The 21,788-nt window shown below is 45.6% G+C and overlaps 1 protein-coding gene across 3 annotated transcripts in view; it reads left to right on the plus strand.

Moving 5' to 3' along the window:
- The window catches only part of LOC124032168 (plexin-A2-like), a 582,788-nt gene that overhangs the window by 98,638 nt on the left and 462,362 nt on the right, over positions 1-21,788 (plus strand). The window lies entirely within an intron of this gene.

Here is a 21,788-nt window from a genome sequence, read left to right on the forward strand (position 1 = left end):
CCCTACATGTACAGATTACCTCAACTAGCCTGTACCCCCACACACTGACTTGGTACCGGTGCCCCCTGTATATAGCCTTGTTATTCTTATTGTGTTACTTTTTATTACTACTTTTTATTTTAGTCTACTTGGTCAATGTTTTTCTTAACTCTTCTTGAACTGCACTGTTGTTTAAGGGCTTGTAAGTATGTTTTTCACGGTAAAGTTTACCATTGTTGTATTTGGCGCATGTGACAAATTAAGTTTGATTTGATCTTTGATAAACTTAAAGTATTACTGACTACATAAAAATCCTCCTAAAATGATTTCACCCATATCTGGCAACCCTTTTTCATTTTCGCGCTACAGCTAGGCTAGGCAGTAGGCTTGTATTTGAGGTGATAGCACTATATTTGCTTTGTGATTTGTCAAAAATGTACATTTTTTTATTTTTTATTTCACCTTTATTTAACCAGGTAGGCTAGTTGAGAACAAGTTCTCCTTTCCAACTGCGACCTGGCCAAGATAAAGCAAATCTGTTCGACACATAGAACAACCCAGTTACACATGGAATAAAACAATAAAATCAAATGGAATATGGAATAAACATGGAATAAAATGACTTGTCAAGTCATGAGCCTCGGTTCATGTATACATGTAAAAAGCACATTGAAGATTTGTAATATGCTGACATCTGACCGAACCAAGTTGATCTTATTCAGCGATGCGCGCAGCCATCTTTGACTTAGTTTATTTGTGATTTATAGGGAATGGCATTCTGGGATTAGGGACTTTTCACTCATCAAACATAAACAAACATGGCTTTTCGAAAAAGTATTGCATTTCTCCCTTGTGGTCACCATAGATGTAGTATATTGTAAACAAGTCGAGCTGTTAGGTCGCTAACTTATGTTTAGTTTTTTTGTCAGCACTACCTGTTATTTAGACTGGTTTTATGGAATGAGTTTGGCTGTGGATGTGTTCTGTGTGATGCTTGAATGATGAAGTTCACATTTATCTTTTACCTTAAAAGGTGAAATTGAAGAATAATGTTGAAGACCTTTATGGTCCATCAGTACAAAACATTGTGTATGAAACAGGCAGGGAGCAGGTGTAGACTAATAGTGAAATTCTTACTGACGGGTCCTTTTCCAACAATGCAGTTAACATAAACCTAAAAAATGTATAAAAAATAGAGAAAGTAACATGAGTTATAAATACACAGTGAATAAGAAATAACAATAATGATTAAATGTAACATGGCTGTATGCAGGGATTGTGTGACAAGAGACTTCTACAGTTAATCAATAGCCATCTTAAATGTGTGTATCCTCAGTCAGTACGAGGTCTGTGTGACCTTTAGGATCTTCACCTCTATTTGATTCCACTGCTCTGCTCTTAACCCCATTAAATCCCATTTAAACCCCCTTTTCAACTCCTATAGACTCCTTTAAAACCAATTTAAACCCCCTTTAAAAATCCTATAATAGAACCCATTAAAACCCCCTTTAAAACCCCCTTTAATTGATTACCAAACAGCAGCCCCAGTATCTCCAGAACCAGTGGCCCTGGTACCTTGAAACCCCAGGCTGAGGCTCAGAGAAGAAGCCTTCAATCAGCCTTCCTGGCCTGGGTCTCTCTTAGAGCACGCTGCAGCCTCCCTCCACTGTTAAAGGGCCAAGTTGAACAGAAAGATGGTGAGCCCCTGCTGTTCCATTCAGACTCTCTCTCAGTCCCTCCTCCCCTCCCCTCACTCCTTTCCCAATAAATCTTCACCACTTACCCCCCTTGGCTGCAGCTTCTGTCCTCTCACTCTCTCGGTTTCTCTCACTCTATTTCCATTTCAGACGCTTTAGTCCTCCTGGTCGTGACTTGTCATGAGTCCATTTCAGCCTTGCTGTATGTGTGTGTGTAGCGGAGGCCTGCTTAGCTAGCTGTTCTCTCTCTATCTCTCTCTCTCACACACACACTCTCTTTCCCCTCTCCCTCCCTCCCTCCCTCCCTCCCTCCCTCCCTCTATCTCTCTCTCTTGTTCCCCTCTCCTTCCCTCTCTTTCTCTCTCTCTTTCCCTTCTCCCTCCTCCTCTCTCCTCAGCTCAGCCATTACAATTACACTGACTACCCCGCAGTGATCTCATTACTCACATTCAAATAACTCTCTATCTCTCTTTCTCCTTCCTTCAATTTGTTTCTCTCTCTCCATCTATTCATCTATTTTTCGAATTCCTTTCTCTTTCATTCACAAATGACTTGAAGATAAAGGGTTTGATTGTCAATCAAAAAGAGAGAAATACTCCTACATACACACACTATTATTATGATTACAGATGGATTGTGTTCAGTCTTAATTTAGCCAGTAGAGATGTAGGCTGGCTCTGCTATTAGGCATCCGTGCCAGTATGGTTTAGTATGGTAAACTAAAGACTGAATCACATATGTCATAGACATGTTGTGCATCGCTGAGTTATATATTTACATACCTAACTACATTTGTCTCAGAATAGAAAAGCTTATGTTCATATTTAATATTGGCAGGGTTGTATTTTTTATGTTGTGAAACACATTACCGTTGACTGCATACTCTAATTGGACTTAACTTCTGGAGGTAAATTAATTAATCCTATGATGATTAGTGCCACCTTTCACCTGAGACTCAGAGAAAAGAACATAACATACCAAATGTACAGCATATTTTCCCGTTGATTGAGACAGAAATGCAGTTGATGCCAGCATTATTTATCTTGCTCACAGTAAATATAAAATACTTCAGAAATAAATCAACTTAGAGGTAGCAGAGAGAGAAGGAAGGAGAGAGATAATTAGAATTTGAAAATAACCTTTATTGGCACAATTCACATAGCTAGAGAGTAAAGAAGGAGAGAGAGAGATTGTGTGAGAGAGAGAGTCTTGAGGGTAGAATGCAGGCCAAGACTCTGGCTAAGCTCCCACAGTACTGGTCTTGTGGAGGTCGGGGAGTAATTGTGCCTGAAGCAGTTGATGGTGTGGTTTCCTCTCTGCTGATGTTGAGCTGATGCAGTATCATTAGGTTTGGAGAGACCACATCAAACACACACACTGGCTACATAGATCCATGCCTTCCTGCTTTAAAGCTTTACAAAGATTAAACATGAGTAAATCACACACTCCATTTCATTCTCTTACATGGTTCATTGTATGAAGCGGCACTAAGCAGTTCAGTTCCCCCTTTTTCCTTTTCTAGATGTTATTAGACATAGAAGAGTAAAAAAACAGCCATGGTTGATTTCATGTTTAATAAAGAACAAGGGAAATAAGCATGGAACATTATGCAACCCACCAGCAGCATCAGTGTTGGGAGGCTGGCCCTCTCCGGCTGTGAGCGCATCAATATTCCTGTTAAGTCCGCAGCCAATGGAGCCCCCGCAGGGACAACATTTCAAATTCATAGAAATTCTTATCAGTTTGTTGCGTTGGCCCTATTGATGGATTTCTGTGGAAAGGGCGCCAGCTCCAGCTGCATGGGCATCGGGTCTAAGCCTGTTTTCTGTAGCCTCTGGTGCTACGTAGGTGTTAGCTAGGTAAAGAGGAGCTCCAATTTCTTCCTCTAGCTGCCCAATCCAAAGTTGCGTAGGCTATATCATGAGAATTAGTATGACCACAACACGTCTGTGTACCCTAGGAAGACTAGAAGTTACTTAGGTTTCACCAAATAGAGATCCAGAATCTATGTTTGTCCTTGACTCCAGGTTCTGAAAGTTGTTTTGAAATATACAGTTGAAGTTGGAAGTTTACATACACTTAGGTTGGAGTCATTAAAACTAGTTTTTCAACCACTTCACACATTTCTTGTTAACAAACTTTAGTTTTGGTCGGTTAGGACATCTATTTTGTGCATGACACAAGTCATTTTTCAATTTGTATCATTATGTTAGGTCAGCAACTAGTCACAGAAAGCATAGAGCGATTTTCCAACCAAAGAGAGTAGTCACAAAAAGCAGAAATAGAGATAAAATGAATCACTAACCTTTGATGTCCTTCATCAGATGACACTCCCGGGACAATGTGTTACACAATTTGCACAGAGCCACATATATTCACAGAAATACTCATAATAATCATTGATAAAAGATACAAGTGTTATTCAAAGATTTAAAGATATACTTCTCCTTAATGCAACCGTGTCAGATTTCAAAAACACTTTACAGAAAAAGCAAACCATGCAATAATCTGAGTACAGCGATCAGAGACCAAAACAACCCAAAAAGATACCCGCCATTTTGGAGTCAACATAAGTCAGAAATAGCATTATAAATAATCACTTACCTTTGATGATCTTCATCAGAATGCACTCCCAGGGATCCCAGTTCCACAATACATGTTTGATTTGTTCCATAAAGTCCATCATTTATGTCCAAATAACTCCTTTTGGTTTGTGCGATCAATACACAATCTAAACTCATGACGCGCGGGCAGGTCCAGGCAAAGTTCAGACGAAAAGTCTGCAATAATGTTTGTAGAAAACCAATGGAACGCGAGCTACCTCTCATGTGAATGCACGTGACCAGCTCGTGGCACTCTGCCACACCACTGACTCAAAGAGCCCTTATTAGCCTCCTTTATAGTAGAAGCCTCAAACAAGTTTCTAAAGACTGTTGACATCTAGTGGAAGCCTTGGGAAGTGCAAAAAAAGCATATACACTGTGTATTCGATAGGCCAATAGTTCAAAAACTACAAACCTCAGATTTCCCACTTCTGTTATACTCACAGACATCATTCAAACAGTTTTAGAGACTTCTGTCTCCTAGAGATTAACGTATTTTGGTGCGAAAAGTGCAAATCAATCCCAGAACAACAGCAAAGGACCCTGTGAAGATGCTGGAGGAAACAGGTACAAAAATATCTATATCCACAGTAAAACATGTCCTATATCGAGATAACCTGAAAGGCCGCTCAGCAAGGAAGAAGCCACTGTTCCAAAACTGCCAGAAAAAAGACAGATTACGGTTTGGAACTGCACATGGGGACAAAGATTGTACTTTTTGGAGAAATGTCCTCTGGTCTGAAGAAATACAAATAGAACTGTTTGGCCATAATGACCATCGTTATGTTTGAAGGAAAAGGGGGAAGAACACCATCCCAACCGTGAAGCACAGGGGAGGCAGACTCATGTTGTAGGGGTGCTTTGCTGCAGGAGGGACTGGGGCACTTCACAAAATAGATGGAATCATGAGGGAGGGAAATTATGGGGATATATTGAAGCAACATCTCAAGACATCAGTCAGGAAGCTTGTTCGCAAATGGGTCTTCCAAATGGACAATGACCCCAAGCATACTTCCAAAGTTGTGACAAAATGGCTTAAGGACAACAAAGTCAAGGTATAGGAGTGGCCATCACAAAGCCCTGACCTCAATCCTATAGAATATTTGTGGGCAGAACTGAAAAAGTGTGTGCAAGCAAGGAGGCCTACAAACCTGACTCAGTTACACCTGCTCTGTCAGGAGGAATGGGCCAAAATCCACCCAACTTATTTTGGGAAGCTCATGGATGGTTAACCAAAACTTTGAACTCAAGTTAAACATTTTAAAGGCAATGCTATCAAATACTAATTGAGTGTATGTAAACTTCTGACTGGGAATGTGATGAAAGAAAGAAAAGCTGAGATAAATCAGTCTCTCTACTATTATTCTGACCTTTCACATTGTTCAAATAAAGTAGTGATCCTAACTGACCGAAGACAGGGAATTTTTTACTAGAATTAAATGTCAGGATTTGTGAAAAACGGAGTTTAAATATAGTTGGCTAAGGTGTATGTAAACTTCCGACTTCAACTGTAATTTAGCCTGAATGGATGTTATTGGAAGGAAAGACCGAATTTTGATTGTCATCCCCTCTTATCTCGGAGGAAGGGACAGAATGAGAGGCGAGAGAAAGTGTCTTTAGGACACAGAAATCCTACAAATAGATTAGCGGTTGTCAGTCAAAGTGGACGGCTGGCCACGTGCCAGATCTATATTATTCACAGAGCACTTGAATGGGCCAGATAACTGTGATTCCCCAATTCATTACCCTGGGCTTGGAGAGTGGACCAACATGAGATAACAGGATAGGGTATCCTAGAACTGCATTACCAGGTCCGTGGCCCTGCTCGGAGCAGCCTGCCTACCGACTAGCATCTTTTTTCTGTTTTTAATGCTGCTTTCAGATGCTTATGCAGCATTAGGTCACTTTATTTTCTTAGTTTATAACCAGATATGTGACATTAGAAGACCCTATTCTGTCATGTATTTGATTGCTTGTACTCTTTATGCCTGGAACAAGGCAGAAGCTTTTTTTCCTTTATTGGGGAAAATGTTCTTTGTCAAGTGCTGCCTTTTCAGTTTCTCTTCAAGCAATGCAACATCCAATGGATCTTAGGAAAGCTTCAATTTTAGTTTGAGGAAATGCAGAACTGTCGTCTCTCTGAAGAAAGGTGATTACTCAGACAGAACAGAGCGAGAGACTGATGTTCAGGACAGATTTTTTGTACTCTCTTTCTCTCTCTCCTTCCCCAGCTCTCTCTCTCCTTCCCCAGCTCTCTCTCTCCTTCCCCAGCTCTCTCTCTCCTTCCCCAGCTCTCTCTCTCCTTCCCCAGCTCTCTCTCTCCTTCCCCAGCTCTCTCTCTCCTTCCCCAGCTCTCTCTCTCCTTCCCCAGCTCTCTCTCTCCTTCCCCAGCTCTCTCTCTCCTTCCCCAGCTCTCTCTCTCCTTCCCCAGCTCTCTCTCTCATTTGACAAACAACACATGTTATCAGGCCTCTGAGAATACAGCAAGATTCTGTTAAATAGCCTTTTTTATGAACTCAATAAATGTTTACAGTTGCCTTTTTATGTGATTTATAATAATTTGTTTGATGTACTCTGTTGGGAAATGTATTAATATTCACCACTAATATAGCCATGCCATAACAATGTCTATGATGTCTTTGAGGATTGTAGGACACATTTGTTACACTACTCTCTTGTTGCTCATTGACATAGTATGAGTTATGTATAGGTTTTTAATGAGTTTCTGACACTGGAAGATAGGGCCACTCACCCCATCTCCCTCTTCTCTCCCTCTCTGCCTCTCTCTCTCTCTCTCTCTCTCTCTCTCTCTCTCTCTCTCTCTCTCTCTCTCTCTCTCTCTCTCTCTCTCTCTCTCTCTCTCTCTCTCTCTCTCTCCATGGCCCACAGAAACTCTACCCGCCACCTCTACCCATCCCTCTAATGAATAGTGATGTAGTGTGTAGTAATAATCCAGACGTTATTTACCCTGTCCTACTGTCCAATGGTTGAGTAGACAGAGACATGGGGAGTGATAATGGGATGAGACAGGTTTTGCCACCTCTGGACCACACAGTGTATCATATCCTCCTGCTTTCTACTGCCTTTACTCAGGCCACGCTGCAGTAGGCCCTATGCTATTTCCTATAATATGTACAAGCCCCAGTGGGCTCCATTATCTGAAGTTCATTATGGAACTGTGTCCAACTCCTATTGACTCCTGAGGAAACCAGAGCACTGCTCCACCTCTGAACCCTGGGACAGTCCCCACTAAAAAAACCCTGTGTGTGTGCCTGCGTCCATTTAAAACCCTGCTTGGCTGCCTGTCTACTATGTTACTGTCTGTAGGGGCTGCCTGTCTACTATGTTACTGTCTGTAGGGGCTGCCTGTCTACTATGTTACTGTCTATAGGGGCTGCCTGTCTACTATGTTACTGTCTGTAGGGGCTGCCTGTCTACTATGTTACTGTCTGTAGGATCCAGGCTCTTTTATTATGGGCCGTTAGAGAGTCATGCTGCAGAGGTTCCGGAAGGCCAGGGGAGCAGCTAACACAGAAGGTCAGGGCTATGTAATGCCATTACACAATCACACTGGCCCATAGGGAGGGAGGGAGGGGGAGGGAGGGAGGGAGGGAGGGAGGGAGGGAGGGAGGGAGGGAGGGAGGGGGAGGGAGGGAGGGAGGGAGGAGAGAGAGAGAGAGAGAGAGAGAGAGAGAGAGAGAGAGAGAGAGAGAGAGAGAGAGAGAGAGAGAGAGAGAGAGAGAGAGAGAGGCAGACCTGGCTCTCCAAAGAACACAGCCTATGTGGCCACTGCCCACAAAATGAGGTGGAAACTGAGCTGCACATCCTAACCTCCTGCCAAATGTATGACCATATTAGAAACACATATTTCCCTCAGACCCACAAAAAATTATAAAACAAATCCCCAAAAACTTTGGCGTACTTTAAGTTAAATTATGGCCAGAAAAACACATTCAACTCCATCTTTCATTGAATCAGATGACTTATTCATCACAAAACTGTCACGCCAGCACCCGCTCCCCCTCTCTGGCGCTCGATGGTGCCAGGAGACTCATCTTTACGCACACCTGTCACCAACATTACACGCATCATCACATCATTGGACTCACCTGGACTCCATCACTTATTGATTGCCTCCTCTATATCTGTCTGTTCCTCAGTTTCATCCCTGTGTCAGCATTAATGGAATATTTGTTCCCCCTGTTCAGACGCTGTCCTTGTACTTGCTCCTTGTACTTGCTTCTCGTCTCCCAGCATCTGTCCTCACACAAAATGATTTCATGTTGCCAATTATCTTAATAATTACTTCATTGGGAAAGTGGGAAGACTTAGGCAGGAAATGCCAACAATGAACAGTGAGCCATCATTTTCCTATCTGTCATATCTTTAATCTGAGCCAAGAGGAAAGTTGTTGTCCTCAGGCCTGGAGGGAAGTCAGAGTAATTCCGCTACCCAAGAGTGGTAAAGTGGTCATTACTGGGTCTAACAGCAGACCTATCAGCTTGCTGCCAGCTCTTAGCAAACAGTTGGAAAAATGTGTTTGACCAAATACAATGCTATTTTTCTGTAAGCAAATGAACAACAGACTTTCATCATGCTTATAGAGGTCACTCAACAACTGCACTGACACAAATGACTGTCAGATTTCAGTGCAGCCTTTGATATTATTGACCATAACCTGTTGTTGAAAAAATGTACACTACCATTCAAAAGTTTGGGGTCACTTAGACATGTCCTTGTTTTTGAAAGAAAAGCTCATTTGTTTGTCAATTAAAATAACATAAAATTGATCAGAAATGCAGTGTAGACATTGTTAATGTTGTAAATGTCTATTGTAGCTGGAAACGGCAGATTTTTTTATGGAATATCTACATAGGCGTACCGAGGCCCATTATCAGCAACCATCACTCCTGTGTTCCAATGGCACGTTGTGTTAGTTAATCCTAGTTTATAATTATAAAAGGCTAATTGATCATTGGAAAACCATTTTGCAATTATGTTATCACAGCTGAAAACTGTTGTACTGATTTAAAAAGCAATAAAACTGGCTTTCTTAAGACTAGTTGAGTATCTGGAGCATCAGCATATGTGGGTTCGATTATATACTCAAAAGGGCCAGAAACAAAGCACTTTCTTCTGAAACTTGTCAGTCTATTCTTGTTCTGAGAAATGAAGGCTATTCCATGCAAGAAATTGCCAAGAAACTGAAGATCTCGCACAACGCTGTGTACTACTCCCTTCACAGAACAGTGCAAACGGGCTCTAACCAGAATAGAAAGTGGGAGGCCCTGGTGCACAACTGAGCAAGAGGACAAGTACATTAGAGTGTCTAGTTTGAGAAACAGATGCCTCACAAGTCCTCAACTGGCAGCTTCATTAAATAGTACCCGCAAAACAGCAGTCTCATCGTCAACAGTGAAGAGGCGACTCCGGAATGCTGGCCTTCTAGGCAGAGTTCCTCTGTCCAGCGTCGGTGTTATTTTGCCCATCTTAATATTTTCTATTTATTGGCCAGTCTGGGATATGGCTTTTTCATTGCAACTCTGCCTAGAAGGCCAGCATCCTGGAGTCGCCTCTTCATTGTTGACATTGAGACTGGTGTTTTGTGTGGACTCTACTTTTGTATTTTTACCAATGACCTGCCACTGGCATTAAACAAAGCATGTGTGCCCATGTATGCTGATGATTCAACCATACAAACATCAGCAACCACCTCTAATGAAGTCACTGAAACCCTTAACAAAGAGTTGCAGTCTGTTTTGGAATGGGTGGCCAGTAACAAAGCATTCCCTCAGTTCTCAACCTCAGCTGAATCTGGTCATGAATGGTGTGGCTGTTGAACAAGTTGAGGAGACTAAATTACTTGGCGTTACCTTAGATTGTAAACTGTCATGTTAAAAACATATAGATTCAATGGTTGGAAAATGGGGAGAGGTCTGTCCATAATAAAGAGATGCTCTGCTTTTTTGACCCAACACTCCAAATAGCAAGTTCTGCAGGCTCTAGTTTTGTCTAATCTTGATTATTGTCCAGTCGTGTGGTTGAGTGCTAAAAGGAAAGCCCTAGTTAAGCTGCAGCTGGTCCAGAACAGAGCAGCACGTCTTGCTCTTCATTGTAATCAGAGGACTGATATACAGTGGGGCAAAAAAGTATTTAGTCAACCACCAATTGTGCAAGTCCTCCCACTTAAAAAGATGAGAGAGGCCTGTAATTTTCATCATAGGTACACTTCAACTATGACAGACAAAATGAGAAGAAAAAAATCCAGAAAATGACATTGTAGGATTTTTAATGAATTTATTAGCAAATTATGGTGGAAAATAAGTATTTGGTCAATAACAAAAGTTTATCTCAATACTTTGTTATATACCCTTTGTTGGCAATGACAGAGGTCAGACGTTTTCTGTAAGTCTTCACACGGTTTTCACACACTGTTGCTGGTATTTTGGCCCATTCCTCCATGCAGATCTCCTCTAGAGCAGTGATGTTTTGGGGCTGTTGCTGGGCAACATGGACTTTCAACTGAAAGATTTTCTATGGGGTTGAGATCTGGAGACTGGCTAGGCCACTCCAGGACCTTGAAATGCTTCTTACGAAGCCACTCCTTCGTTGCCCGGGTGGTGTGTTTGGGATCATTGTCATGCTGAAAGACCCAGCCACGTTTCATATTCAATGCCCTTGGAAGGAGCTTTTCATGATACATGGCCCCATTCATTCTTTCCTTTACACGGATCAGTCGTCCTGGTCCCTTTGCAGAAAAACAGCCCCAAAGCATGATGTTTCCACCCCCATGTTTCCCATGTTTCTTTGTCCTCCAAACACGACGAGTTGAGTTTTTACCAAAAAGTTATATTTTGGTTTCATCTGACCATATGACATTCTCCCAATCTTCTTCTGGATCATCCAAATGCTCTCTTGCAAACTTCAGACGGGCCTGGACTTATACTGGCTTAAGCAGGGGGACACGTCTGGCACTGCAGGATTTGAGTCCCTGGCGGCGTGGTGTGTTACTGATGGTAAGCTTTGTTACTTTGGTCCCAGCTCTCTGCAGGTCATTCACTAGGTCCCCCCGTGTGGTTCTGGGATTTTTTTTCCAGGAAGAGTAGCTGCTGCTTTTGCAACAGTTAATGGGAATCCTAATAAAATACCAAATACCAAAATACATTGTTATAACACTGTATATAGACATAATATGACATTTGAAATGTCTTTATTGTGTAATGTTTACTGTAAATTTTTTATTGTTTATTTCACTTTTGTTTATTATCTATTTCACTTGCTTTGGCAATGTAAACATGTGTTTCCAATGCCAATAAAACCCATTGAATTGAATTGAGAGAGAGTGAGATGGGGGAGGGGGAGAGAGAGAAAGGGGGGAAAAGAGAGGGAGAGTGGGGGAGAATGAGTGGGAGCGAGAGGGGGGAATGAGTGAGAGCGAGCGAGGGGGGGGAGAATGAGTGAGAGCGAGACGGTGGGGGGTGAGTGAGTGAGAGCGAGAGGGGGGAAATGAGTGAGAACGAGAGGGGGGTGAGTGAGAGCGAGAGGGGGGGAAATGAGTGAGAGCGAGAGGGGGGTGAGTGAGAGCGAGAGGGGGAATGAGTGAGAGCGAGGGGGGGGGGGGGAGTGAGAGCGAGAGGGGGGGGGGAGTGAGAGAGCGAGGGGGAGAATGAGTGAGAGCGAGAGCGAGAGGGGGGAGAATGAGTGAGAGCGAGAGGGGGGGGAGTGAGAGCGAGAGGGGGGAGAATGAGTGAGAGCGAGAGGTGGGGAGAATGAGTGAGAGCGAGAGGGGGAATGAGTGAGAGCGAGAGGGGGGGAGAATGAGTGAGAGCGAGAGGGGGGAATGAGTGAGAGCGAGAGGGAGGGGAATGAGTGAGAGCGAGAGGGGGGGGGGGGAGAATGAGTGAGAGCGAGAGGGGGGAATGAGTGAGAGCGAGAGGGGGGAGAATGAGTGAGAGCGAGAGCGAGAGGGGGGGGAATGAGTGAGAGCGAGAGGGGGGGGGAATGAGTGAGAGCGAGAGGGGGGAATGAGTGAGAGCGAGAGGGGGGGAGAATGAGTGAGAGCGAGAGGGGGGGGAATGAGTGAGAGCGAGAAGGGGGAATGAGTGAGAGTGAGAGGGGGGAGAATGAGTGAGAGCGAGAGGGGGGAATGAGTGAGAGCGAGAGGGGGGGAATGAGTGAGATCGAGAAGGGGGGGGATGAGTGAGAGCGAGAGGGGGGAGAATGAGTGAGAGCGAGAGGGGGGGGTGAGTGAGAGCGAGAGGGGGGGATAAAAGGTGAGAAAACAAGCAGCACTGGGACGTGCCTGTGAAGAACAGTACAGGATTAGAAAGCCCATACTAGACCAGTAAGGGGTCAGAAGAAGGTCAGCATATCAATGAATAGAGGCAGACTCCAGTCCTCCAGACCCCAGTGTAGCTGCCTCCAGGTCAGCCTGAGCACCAGTGTTATTCATTAACACTGGAACCGCCTGGCCTTTCAGCATATACTGTATGTACATTTACATTTACATTTAAGTCATTTAGCAGATGCTCTTATCCAGAGCGACTTACAAATTGGTGCATTCACCTTATGACTTCGAGTGGAACAGTCACTTTACAATAGTGCATCTAAATCTTAAAGGGGGGGGGTGAGAGGGATTACTTATCCTATCCTAGGTATTCCTTAAAGAGGTGGGGTTTCAGGTGTCTCCGGAAGGTGGTGATTGACTCCCCTGTCCTGGCGTCGTGAGGGAGTTTGTTCCACCATTGGGGGGCCAGAGCAGCGAACATTTTTGACTGGGCTGAGCGGGAGCTGTACTTCCTCAGTGGTAGGGAGGCGAGCAGGCCAGAGGTGGATGAACGCAGTGCCCTTGTTTGGGTGTAGGGCCTGATCAGAGCCTGGAGGTACTGAGGTGCCGTTCCCCTCACAGCTCCGTAGGCAAGCACCATGGTCTTGTAGCGGATGCGAGCTTCAACTGGAAGCCAGTGGAGAGAACGGAGGAGCGGGGTGACGTGAGAGAACTTGGGAAGGTTGAACACCAGACGGGCTGCGGCGTTCTGGATGAGTTGAAGGGGTTTAATGGCACAGGCAGGGAGCCCAGCCAACAGCGAGTTGCAGTAATCCAGACGGGAGATGACAAGTGCCTGGATGAGGACCTGCGCCGCTTCCTGTGTGAGGCAGGGTCGTACTCTGCGGATGTTGTAGAGCATGAACCTACAGGAACGGGCCACCGCCTTGATGTTGGTTGAGAACGACAGGGTGTTGTCCAGGATCACGCCAAGGTTCTTGGCGCTCTGGGAGGAGGACACAATGGAGTTGTCAACCGTGATGGCGAGATCATGGAACGGGCAGTCCTTCCCCGGGAGGAAGAGCAGCTCCGTCTTGCCGAGGTTCAGCTTGAGGTGGTGATCCGTCATCCACACTGATATGTCTGCCAGACATGCAGAGATGCGATTCGCCACCTGGTCATCAGAAGGGGGAAAGGAGAAGATGAATTGTGTGTCGTCTGCATAGCAATGATAGGGGAGACCATGTGAGGTTATGACAGAGCCAAGTGACTTGGTGTATAGCGAGAATAGGAGAGGGCCTAGAACAGAGCCCTGGGGGACACCAGTGGTGAGAGCGCGTGGTGAGGAGACAGATTCTCGCCACGCCACCTGGTAGGAGCGACCTGTCAGGTAGGACGCAATCCAAGCATGGGCTGCGCCGGAGATGCCCAACTCGGAGAGGGTGGAGAGGAGGATCTGATGGTTCACAGTATCGAAGGCAGCTGATAGATCTAGAAGGATGAGAGCAGAGGAGAGAGAGTTAGCTTTAGCAGTGCTGAGCGCCTCCGTGATACAGAGGAGAGCAGTCTCAGTTGAATGACTAGTCTTGAAACCTGACTGATTTGGATCAAGAAGGTCATTCAGAGAGAGATAGCGGGAGAGCTGGCCAAGGACGGCACGTTCAAGAGTTTTGGCACGTTCAAGAATTGTTGACATCGGAGGGATCGAGTGTAGGTTTTTTCAGAAGGGGTGCAACTCTCGCTCTCTTGAAGACGGAAGGGACGTAGCCAGCGGTCAGGGATGAGTTGATGAGCGAGGTGAGGTAAGGGAGAAGGTCTCCGGAAATGGTCTGGAGAAGAGAGGAGGGGATAGGGTCAAGCGGGCAGGTTGTTGGGCGGCCGGCCGTCACAAGACGCGAGATTTCATCTGGAGAGAGAGGGGAGAAAGAGGTCAGAGCACAGGGTAGGGCAGTGTGAGCAGAACCAGCGGTGTCGTTTGACTTAGCAAACGAGGATCGGATGTCGTCGACCTTCTTTTCAAAATGGTTGACGAAGTCATCTGCAGAGAGGGAGGGGGGGGGGAGGAGGATTCAGGAGGGAGGTGAAGGTGGCAAAGAGCTTCCTACGGTTAGAGGCAGATGCTTGGAATTTAGAGTGGTAGAAAGTGGCTTTAGCAGCAGAGACAGAGGAGGAAAATGTAGAGAGGAGGGAGTGAAAGGATGCCAGGTCCGCAGGGAGGCGAGTTTTCCTCCATTTCCGCTCGGCTGCCCGGAGCCCTGTTCTGTGAGCTCGCAATGAGTCATCGAGCCACGGAGCGGGAGGGGAGGACCGAGCCGGCCTGGAGGATAGGGGATATAGAGAGTCAAAGGATGCTGAGAGGGAGGAGAGGAGGGTTGAGGAGGCAGAATCAGGAGATAGGTTGGAGAAGGTTTGAGCAGAGGGAAGAGATGATAGGATGGAAGAGGAGAGAGTAGCGGGGGAGAGAGAGCGAAGGTTGGGACAGCGCGATACCATCCGAGTAGGGGCAGTGTGGGAGGTGTTGGATGAGAGCGAAAGGGAAAAGGATACAAGGTAGTGGTCGGAGACTTGGAGGGGAGTTGCAATGAGGTTAGTGGAAGAACAGCATCTAGTAAAGATGAGGTCGAGCGTATTGCCTGCCTTGTGAGTAGGGGGGGAAGGTGAGAGGGTGAGGTCAAAAGAGGAGAGGAGTGGAAAGAAGGAGGCAGAGAGGAATGAGTCAAAGGTAGACGTGGGGAGGTTAAAGTCGCCCAGAACTGTGAGAGGTGAGCCGTCCTCAGGAAAGGAGCTTATCAAGGCATCAAGCTCATTGATGAACTCTCCTAGGGAACCTGGAGGGCGATAAATGATAAGGATGTTAAGCTTGAAAGGGCTGGTAACTGTGACAGCATGGAATTCAAAGGAGGCGATAGACAGATGGGTAAGGGGAGAAAGAGAGAATGACCACTTGGGAGAGATGAGGATCCCGGTGCCACCACCCCGCTGACCAGAAGCTCTCGGGGTGTGCGAGAACACGTGGGCGGACGAAGAGAGAGCAGTAGGAGTAGCAGTGTTGTCTGTGGTGATCCATGTTTCCGTCAGTGCCAAGAAGTCGAGGTACTGGAGGGAGGCATAGGCTGAGATGAACTCTGCCTTGTTGGCCGCAGATCGGCAGTTCCAGAGGCTACCGGAGACCTGGAACTCCACGTGGGTCGTGCGCGCTGGGACCACCAGATTAGGGTGGCCGCGGCCACGCGGTGTGGAGCGTTTGTATGGTCTGTGCAGAGAGGAGAGAACAGGGATAGACAGACACATAGTTGACAGGCTACAGAAGAGGCTACGCTAATGCAAAGGAGATTGGAATGACAAGTGGACTACACGTCTCGAATGTTCAGAAAGTTAAGCTTACGTAGCAAGAATCTTATTGACTAAAATGATTAAAATGATACAGTACTGCTGAAGTAGGCTAGCTACTATGTACCCGCTAAAGAATGCTGGCGGGCGCCTGCGTTAGCATATGCATCAGATGCGTGCGCAAACATGCCTGATAAGTAAATGCTTGATAAATAGTGCAGAAACTATTGTAAAGGATTAATTGCATGAGTAAATATTCATGGAAATGTATCAATAAAAAAAATAACAGCAATAGTTATTTGTTTAGAGAGTCAAGGATTTGTTTTGTATAATTCTACAAAGTCCTAGAAAAAAACGATTTTCCCTTACAATAAAAACATTAGTGTAATCCGTTTGATCAACTTTATTTGTAGATGTGATTAGTAATACAGTTCTAGCAATTAATAAAGCCCAGTTACAGCTTCTTTTGACAAAGTAGAAATGAAAAGATGATGATGATAATAGAACCAGCCAGGTGTGCAGGGGAAATGATTTGCTGTATTCCTAAACCAATGCACCAGTGCATGAACACCAGTAATTGCAGAAGATTTAAAAACAGTTATTCGTTGATTGTTTCAGGCACTGTATTGTGCCCTTATACCCAAACTTTTACACATGAGTCAATCACGTCTTCTCTTGATGCTTCGGGTCCACAATCAGCACACAGCTTCGGGACTTTGTGTGAACAAGCCCCACAAACAAATCAGTTGCACTGCACACAGTTTTCATGAGCCTTGTTTCTTGTGCACCTGCTGACTTGGCATTGTGTCTTATTATTCCCAAATGTGAGCTGTGGTGCTTGGGGAAGAGGGAGAGCAGGACCTGCTGCCTGCTTGGAGCTGTGGTACTTGGGGAAGAGGGAGAGCAGGACCTGCTGCCTGCTTGGAGCTGTGGTGCTTGGGGAAGAGGGAGAGCAGGACCTGCTGCCTGCTTGGAGCTGTGGTGCTTGGGGAAGAGGGAGAGCAGGACCTGCTGCCTGCTTGGAGCTGTGGTGCTTGGGGAAGAGGGAGCGCAGGACCTGCTGCCTTCTTGGAGCTGTGGTGCTTGGGGAAGAGGGAGAGCAGGACCTGCTGCCTGCTTGGAGCTGTGGTGCTTGGGGAAGAGGGAGAGCAGGACCTGCTGCCTGCTTGGAGCTGTGGTGCTTGGGGAAGAGGGAGAGCAGGACCTGCTGCCTGCTTGGAGCTGTGGTGCTTGGGGAAGAGGGAGCGCAGGACCTGCTGCCTGCTTGGAGCTGTGGTGCTTGGGGAAGAGGGAGAGCAGGACCTGCTGCCTGCTTGGAGCTGTGGTGCTTGGGGAAGAGGGAGCGCAGGACCTGCTGCCTGCTTGGAGCTGTGGTGCTTGGGGAAGAGGGAGAACAGGACCTGCTGCCTGCTTGGAGCTGTGGTACTTGGGGAAGCGGGAGAGCAGGACCTGCTGCCTGCTTGGAGCTGTGGTGCTTGGGGAAGAGGGAGAGCAGGACCTGCTGCCTGCTTGGAGCTGTGGTGCTTGGGGAAGAGGGAGAGCAGGACCTGCTGCCTGCTTGGAGCTGTGGTGCTTGGGGAAGAGGGAGAGCAGGACCTGCTGCCTTGGCGGCCTGCTTGGCGGCTGTACCCTCTTTCTTGGCGTTAATGTGGTTCTCACGAAGCTCACATGCCAGATCCAGTGGGATGCATGGTGCTGAGGATGAAACGCTTATTCATTTGCCATCTGTACACCGTGAGTGTTCCTTTACCTCCATCACTGATGTGGAGTACAGCTCTGCTGGGATGTTGTTTTGCCCAGAGGGGGGCAGCTCCCACCTTTGTTTGTTCACTGTTCTGAGTTGGTTGGGAAAACATCACACAAGCCAGGGCTGAGGTTCAGGGCTGAGGGCCAGGGCTGAGGTTCAGGGCTGAGGGCCAGGGCTGAGGGCCAGGGCTGAGATTCAGGGCTGAGGTTCAGGGCTGAGGGCCAGGGCTGAAGGTACAAGTCGTAGAAGGTGAGGGATCTGCATTTTGTTGGCATGCGGTTGTGTCAGCTCCAATTAGCATCTCTTGTTATGTTCAATTACATTGAAATACAGTGCAGTGGCATGCAATGTCACATGTTTTCCCTTCCTTTTTCCCCATTCATTGAACTCTTTAAGAACGAGTGTGTGTTTCAATCAGTCATGGCAGTGTTTTGGTGCATATGGCACACACAGTTTGGTGCTGCTAGAAACAGCTGCTGGCTCAGTGGGGGTTAAGGCACACCGGAGGCTCTGGAAGATGTGTGTGTTCGTGTGTGTCTGTGCGTGTGTGCGTGCACTTATGTGTCTGTTCTTGTGTCTGTGTGTGCGTGTAAAAGTGTGTGTGTGTATTCTAACATGTGTCTCCAGCTAGATAAACAGGGCCACTTGAGGGCAGGTACACAGGGCTAGCCGAGCTGCCGAGCGTTGACCCTCTCCCTCTACCCTGAGGCTGTGTGGGTTTAGCCTACTGACTGACTGCCTGGGTGACCTGGTGACTGGTGTCAGCTTCCTCCCCTGAAGGTCCTGGCTCCTATTAGCATCAGCAGCATGGAGCATGGACACTCCCTTCAGGGGACTCCGCTACAGCCTCAATGCTGTTAGTTGTGGCTGCACTCAGATTGTTTGGGTTTCACAAACCTCCATTTCCAGTTTTACTCATAAAACAGAATTAGGAGTATGTAGGGTGTCCAATCAAAAACGCATATGTTTTATCAATGGGTCAAATAAAAGTAGTCTCTTTCCCGTTGAACTCGTCATCTTTCTTCTGGAATCCGGAGGACGTAAAACAATATTGAGGTAAGGTGGATATCAATTTTTAGACATGACATGTAGTATTTTCATGTTTTTGTATACGCTTTCATATTCATTCAAAATTCCTGTTATTTTTTGAAGATTTCTCACTAAAACAGGGGTATCTTGGCCTCCCGAGTGGCACAGCAGTCTAAGGCACTGCATCGCAGTGCTCGGGGCATCACTACAGCCCCCGGGTTCACAGCCGGCTGGGATTTCCTTGTACCATTGCACACTAGCGACTCCTTGTGGCGGGCCGGGCGCCATTTAGACAGTGTATACCTCCAACACATTGTTAGGGCTGGCTTCTGGGTTAAGCGAGCCGTGTGTCAAGAAGCAAAGCGGCTTGGCAGGATTGTGTTTCAGAGGACGCATGGCTCTCGACCTTTGCCTCTCCCGAGTCCGTAGGAGAGTTGCAGCAATGGGACAAGACTGTAACTACCAATTGGGGAGAAAAGGGGCTAAAAAAACTTTGAATACGACGATCACAAAATGTAAAATCCTCAAACATCTAGTAGGTCCTTTATCATGCCTTAAAAAATGACTAATATCACCAATTCTCTTTCATATAATAACAGCTATAACAGCTGGGGGAGAGTTTACATGTCTGTTTCACTCAATGACCTGTCTCTTACATACATACAACCAACCCCATAACAAAGACAAATACCATGTCATGACTGTACTGCTGTTACTGTACTGTGGTGGGCAGACGTGAGTGCAGGGCCTATATTCATAATGTCTCTCAGAGTAGGAGTGCTGATTCAGGATCAGTTTGGGCTTTTAAATTATTATGACTGGGCAGTGGGGACCTGATCCTAGATCAGCACTCCTACTCTGAGACACTAATGAATATGGGCCCTTGAGTGTAAATCTGTCGTTCTGCCACTGAGCAAGGCAGTTAACCCACTGTTCCTAGGCCATCATTGAAAATAAGAATTTGTTCTTAACTGACTTGCCTAGTTAAATAAAGGTAAAATAAATGTTTTTAAAGTGGGTATGCAGTGTTGTGTCTGTGGGATGATGAGTCTAAAAGCTGTGGTGTAGATCAGATAGCAGACCTGGCTCCCTGGGCATCTCTAGTGAAAGGGGATAGGGCTGATGTTTGAGCTATGCTAGGCAGGAGTGCTGTCCTCTTTAAGTAAGACACACTTGAACAAAGTGTTGCTGATCAGATTAACTGGACTGCCTGGGATCAGGTTTCTACTGATTTCCCTGCTGCTTCCCGCACTGTCTGAGGTTAGAATCTAGCATGTTAGCGCTCCTATCAATATCACTGTCTGAGGTTAGAATCTAGCATGTTAGCACTCCTGTCAATATCACTGTCTGAGGTTAGAATCTAGCATGTTAGCACTCCTATCAATATCACTGTCTGAGGTTAGAATCTAGCATGTTAGCGCTCCTATCAATATCACTGTCTGAGGTTAGAATCTAGCATGTTAGCGCTCCTATCAATATCACTGTCTGAGGTTAGAATCTAGCATGTTAGCACTCCTATCAATATCACTGTCTGAGGTTAGAATCTAGCATGTTAGCACTCCTATCAATATCACTGTCTGAGGTTAGAATCTAGCATGTTAGCACTCCTATCAATATCACTGTCTGAGGTGAGCTCTTATAGCATCCAAGCAATCCAATCATTGAATTAAGAATCTAGCATGCTAGCACCCATATCATTACATTACACTACTAATTGAAAAGATACAAGAAAGCTACAAAGTAACACTTGGAGTTTTTAGTTTTCTATTGCTAAGTAGGCTTATACTGAATAACATGCCATATATTTGTGATTTTTATGTGCCTTTAAATGTGACATTTTCACCTTGAAATGGTAACAACTGTTCTATGATTATACTCTGAATGTGTCATGCTTTTCTTCAGTCAAAGCAAGTTAACAGTGCAGTAGTAGTGGCAGCACACTGCAAGCTGCAGAGAATGTTGTAACAAAAGTATCGTCAATTATTTTACTAAGACGAGAGAGGAAATAATAGAAACCTTGGGGATTGAATGTGGAACAATGGCAGTAGCAGAATGATTCAGCTCCATCTGTTGTGGTGCTGTCTGGTATATGTGGATACTATTGTTGTGTTTCACATTGTGTGACAGAAGGAAATGTTTTTGTTCTCTTGACCTTATGACTTCCTCCTTCAAAGAACAGCTGATCATTGACAAAACATCAGAGGAAGAAACAATAGATTTCTTCTTTCAGTTGGTATCTCTGTTTCATTATTGTTCTCTTGTTCTCCATCTTTCTTTCTCTCTTTTCCTTTCTCTTTATATCTCTTTCTCTCATTTGGTTCCTGACTGCTTTTGGTGCTGTCTATACAGTGCCTTGCGAAAGTATTCGGCCCCCTTGAACTTTGCGACCTTTTGCCACATTTCAGGCTTCAAACATAAAAATATAAAACTGTATTTGTTGTGAAGAATCAACAACAAGTGGGACACAATCATGAAGTGGAACGACATTTATTGGATATTTCAAACTTTTTTAACAAATCAAAAACTTAAAAATTGGGCGTGCCAAATTATTCAGCCCCTTTACTTTCAGTGCAGCAAACTCTCTCCAGAAGTTCAGTGAGGATCTCTGAATGATCCAATGTTGACCTAAATGACTAATGATGATAAATACAATCCACCTGTGTGTAATCAAGTCTCCATATTAATGCACCTGCACTGTGACGGTCTCAGAGGTGCGTTAAAAGCGCAGAGAGCATCATGAAGAACAAGGAACACACCAGGCAGGTCCGAGATACTGTTGTGAAGAAGTTTAAAGCCGGATTTGGATACAAAAAGATTTCCCAAGCTTTAAACATCCCAAGCAGCACTGTTCAAGCCATAATATTGAGACCCAGGTCTGCCTTCGCCGGCCTTTCTCAATAGCAAGGCTATGCTCTCTCTCTCTCTCTCTCGCTCTCTCTCTCTCTCTCTCTCTCTCTCTCTCTCTCTCTCTCTCTCTCTCTCTCTCTCTCTCTCTCTCTCTCTCTCTCTTGTTCTCTCTCTCTTGTTCTCTCTCTCATGTGCTCATTGGGCCTGTTCCTCATTACAGTTTGATGTTCCTACAGGCATTTTTTCCCTCACTGAGCTTTAATATGCAATGTGTGGACTTTGCTGTGTGT

This window comes from Oncorhynchus gorbuscha, linkage group LG03 (assembly GCF_021184085.1).
Source record: "Oncorhynchus gorbuscha isolate QuinsamMale2020 ecotype Even-year linkage group LG03, OgorEven_v1.0, whole genome shotgun sequence".
Lineage (NCBI taxonomy): Eukaryota > Metazoa > Chordata > Actinopteri > Salmoniformes > Salmonidae > Oncorhynchus > Oncorhynchus gorbuscha.